General features: G+C 41.0%; 1 pseudogene; it reads right to left on the bottom strand.

Moving 5' to 3' along the window:
- Positions 1-1,799: 1,799 nt before the first annotated feature.
- Positions 1,800-3,221, bottom strand: LOC102866163 (annotated as a pseudogene).
- Between the last annotated feature and the right edge of the window lie 1,459 nt (positions 3,222-4,680).

Below are 4,680 nucleotides of genomic sequence, written 5' to 3'. Positions count from 1 at the left end.
CAATTTGACAGCATGTTGGAACCTACTACCACTCCTCTGCCAGATTGCCATACTATGATAGTTTGTGTATTACCATGATGCTGAAAGCTCTGCCACCAGCATACCAAATAGAATGGTCACCATGGTGTAGAAGTTTTAGTGGAAGAAAAGCCTAATGAGTTCCTTCCAATGAAAGCCTTGTGGATCATAATTTTGTTCTGTTGTACATCTACATCTTGTATATTACACAGAGGCTAATCCATTGGCAGCTAACAACATGGATGTCATTTAGCTAGAATTATAATGGAAAGTTACAGTAGAGGTTGGTATATCTTTAAAGGGTAAGAATTGTTATTTCGTAGAGGCTGAAATCTTGAAGGAATTTCTGAAGGATGAGGCAGCAGATGAGAAGCCAAACAAAAATAGAAGTTGTTAAACGTGGTGAGTGCACCTGTTTTAAAACAAAAACTAACCTACTATTGCTGTAAAGTTGACCTTGTTGGACTTCGTAGATCTTCCCCATTAGGTTTTTTCTTTATTTTTTTAATTTTTATTTTTACTAATGTTTTATTGAGTTTTTGGAGAAAGGTTCTATTGGAAGTTAGGTTTCTATTGAACAATTTCCATACAAGCTGATTAGTTTCAGGACATTAGTGTCAGCATCTTTGTGCTCAATTTGTTCTCTTAACCAGGACTCTCGTTCCCCTCCCCCCCACCTTTTATCTGAGTATTTGTTGACCATTTGGTCTTATACTGATAATTTGTAAACAGAACACCAATTTTGCTGGTAATTTCCTTATTTTGTGCACTGCTCTATATTACTAAAAGGTGATCTCAGAGGAAAGACTCCATCCTAGGTTTAAAGGGCATCTCAGGGAATCAGTTTCCACTGTTGTTGTATGCCTGCTCTTTTTGGTAAAAAAATAATTTGTGTTCTGCTCCGTTATTTTTTTCTCCCATTCTAGCTGAAACAAACTACCATGACATTGGTCAGAGCGGCCCATGGTGCTAGCTGGGCACCATCTAGTTCTTCTGCTGTCAGAAAAGAGAAGGCTGTGGCCTGGGCAGACTTGCTTATTTCTCTCTGCTTTTGGTAACCGTGTTTGGCTCCAGACAAATAGTGACCTGCAGTTGTGTCTTAGACACCCACAATCTAAGACCCCAGCAGCTACTCAGATAACTAGGATACAGATACAGACTTGGGTTTTTTTGTGGCCTGTATTATGCTATTGACTGAGTTATCCCATGAGACAATGGTCCTAAGCCTTTAAACCACTGCTGGAAGGTGTATGGTTTTGTATGAGTATTCACATTTGGACAATACTTACATTTTTTTTTAAAAATTTTATTTTATTTTCTTGTTTGCATGTGTGTACTGTCAAATCAGATCTGACTGGTACAGGAGGAAATTGTTCCACCTTTTTCAGCAGAGCATCTGGTGGATTTGAACCATGCACCTCTGGGATTGCCGTGCAGCTTCTTGCCACTAGGCCACCAGAGCTCGCCGACAATACTTATATTTAAAGTAAAAACATTTAGATACTTACATTTCAAATGTAACTTAGATCAAACTAAAGAATTATTTATAATTTATTGCTTGATCAATGAGAACATGAGACAATAAATTCTATTTCTAACGAAAAAGGACAAACTACTTTCTAAAGAAAAACATTCTTATGTACATTATCATAATTTTTCTTATGGATTACAGGCAAAATGTAAAGTTTTATTGGTCCAAAAATGGTTAAAAGCTTTCTTTAGTTTACTACTTTGAGTAAGAGTAGTAAAAACATATATGCATATTTAAAAAAAAATTAAGGTTATTTTTTCTGTAAAGTTAACTTGCATATGAAAAGGAGAAGCCCAAATCCACACACTGCAACGGCTGTCCGCCTCAGAATCCTACTGCCCCACGGGGAGACTTCTTCCACGGAGGGCACGTGAGTTGGATCACTCTCCCGTTCACTCTGTAACTTTTGAATTAAGGCTTTTAGGTTGCAGACTTCATTACTCAAATCTTCAACATTACTAACCAGTTCTTCACAAGCAGAAGTAAAATTCTGGGGTGAAGCCCATTCAAGCACTATCTTGTGAGAATTTACAGGTAACTCAGTAATGATATTCTGAACTGCTGTTATTAAATGTCCACCTTGTTTGTTTAATTTCAGAAGGAAACTGAGGAACTCATCACCACTGATTTCCAACTGTGCCACTTAAGGGAGCTCTCCAAATTTTATCTCTTCTACTGCTAATTCTTTAAGAGCAGCTAGAATTTTCTGCTGATCTTTACTGGTAATTCCATTCTTTGTAAATTCATCTTTTTTCATGGTCAAAAGGTGTCTTAAAGATATATCCCTCTCCTTTAATAAATCTCTCATATGTTCAAGTCCAAGACCATGTAAAAATACATCCAGTTCTCCAAATGCTGTATATGAACTAAATATATTCTCTTTCTCTTTCTCAGAATTGGTTGTCAATAGCTTTCGAATACTTTCTTCCTTAGTCAGATGATGAAGCTTTCCATCCAATGGATTTAATGTAAAAGAAAGCAAGGTAAAGATCTCTGGGTGTTTATTTCTCTTTGCAATCTCACTTGCTGTTTTCCCATCTTTAGTTTGCAGCATTTTATTAGCTCCAAGTTCAAGTAACTTCAAAACAACATTTTTATGACCCTGACAAGCTGCCCATGTTAAAGCCGTGTAACCATTCTCATCCTGGGTATTAACTTCTGCTCCATGAGCGACAAGAAGTGCAACGACCTGAGGTTGGCCATCACGGGCTGCATACATGAGCTGGGGTCATGAGTCTCCTACAAGCAACATTTGGATCAGCATTTCTTGAAAGAAGCTCTGAACACTTTACGATCTGTTCTTGGGAGCCACGACCAGAACACGCTGTTATCAAAACAGTTTATCCTTTTCAAAACTTGCATTTGCACCTCTGTCCAAGAGGATCCGCACCAGCTCTGCGTTAGAAACACTAGCAGCATACATAAGAGGAGTCCATCCGTACCGAAAGCTGGACTCGACGCTAATGCCAGAATCTAAAAGCTCCTGGACCGACAGAGTATCTCCAGCAGCCAATGCTTTCTTAAATATTTCATTCTTTTCTTCAGTAGGCAATGGTCCTGGTAATTTCCGAGACCTCTGGTCCAGAGAGCCAATCTCCCAGCCATCATCCTCGCTCTCGCTGCTCTCGCCTCCTCCGGCCACGGGTAGACCCCACAGCGCGCCCGCTGCCATGCCTGTAGGCCGCCCCCTAGCACATTGCACGGCGTCGCACCACACGTGCCAGCGCCCGGCGCCTGCGCACGAGCAAGTGCGTGCTGCGTGGGAGCCCCTTTCGGTTTTTTTAAGGCTATAATCTTTGTGGAAGCAGACTGCTGCATCTTTCTGCCACACAGCGGTTAGTGGGTTTTAACCACTCCATTGCCAGGGTAGGTACATTGTGGTTGCTGCTGTTAGATGCCATCCACTGTGATTCATAGTGAACTTGCAAACAACATAGCTAACCCTTGCCCTATTCTGCACCATCCTTGTGATCTCTGCCATGCTCAAGTCCATTATGGCTATCCCTTTACTTTTCCCAGTGTTATGTCTTTTTCCAAAGACTGGCTTCTCCTAACAAGATGCTCATCCTTGCCCATAAAGAGCATCCTGGTTACACTTTCCTCCAAGACAGATTCAGTACCCTTTGCCAACACCACAATTCTGAGGCCTCAGTTTTTCTTATGTCTTCCTTATTTATTGTCTACCTTTCAGATGCATGTGAAGCCACTGAAAATACCATGACTTAGGTCAGGTATACTTTAGTCTTTAAACAGACATCTTTGTTCTTTAGCACTTTAAAGAGACCCTTGACAGCAGGTTTGCCCAATGCAACAATTTTTTTCTAATTTCATGACTGCTGCTTCTCATGAGTATTGGGTTGTGGATTGATTAAAATAAAATAAAATTCCTGCAATTTCAGCCCTTTCACTATCTGTCATCATGTTGCCTGTTGGCCCAGTGGTGAGAATTTTAGTTTTCTTGATACTGAGATGTCATCCGTATTCAAGATTATAATCTTTGATCATCTGCAGGATATTGATAAATTTTCCTCAGATCCTGATGCAACATTCTTATATTGTCCAGGTTCTTGAATGATTTGCTCAGTATACAGACTGTAGAAAGGAAACAACTACATGTCATGTGCCGCCGAGTCGCCTGCGACTCATAGCGACCCTATGTACAACAGCCCTAAACTCCGCTCTGTCCTGTGCCAATCACACTGTCTCTGACACTCCCATCCCAATTATCCCAGTCACTGAATCAATCCACCTCATAGAGGGCCTTCCTCTCCTGTGCTGTCCCTCCACCCTCCCAAGTATGATGTCCCTCTCTAAGGACCGTTCTCTCCTCACAACATGTCCAAAGTAAGTTAGACGGAGCCTCAGAATCCTTGCCTCCAAGGAGCCATCCGGTTTAACCCTCTCCAGGACAAATCTGTTTGTTTTCCTAGCAGTCCATGGTATTCTCAATACTCTTCTCCAGCACCACAGCTCAAAGGCATCAATTCTCCTTCTATCCTCCTTGGTCATTGTCCAACTCTCTGATGCATAACAGGTGATTGCAAAGACCATGGCCTGTATCATATGCACCTTAGTCTCCAGAGAGACACCATTGCTCTTCAGTACTTTGAAGAGGTCCCTAACAGCAGACT

This window comes from Elephantulus edwardii, unplaced genomic scaffold, assembly GCF_000299155.1.
Source record: "Elephantulus edwardii isolate Elephantulus edwardi_28Jun2011 unplaced genomic scaffold, EleEdw1.0 scaffold00246, whole genome shotgun sequence".
NCBI classification, from domain to species: domain Eukaryota; kingdom Metazoa; phylum Chordata; class Mammalia; order Macroscelidea; family Macroscelididae; genus Elephantulus; species Elephantulus edwardii.
The sequence above is the reverse complement of the archived record's forward strand: the minus strand, read 5'-3'. Positions and strand labels throughout refer to the sequence as shown.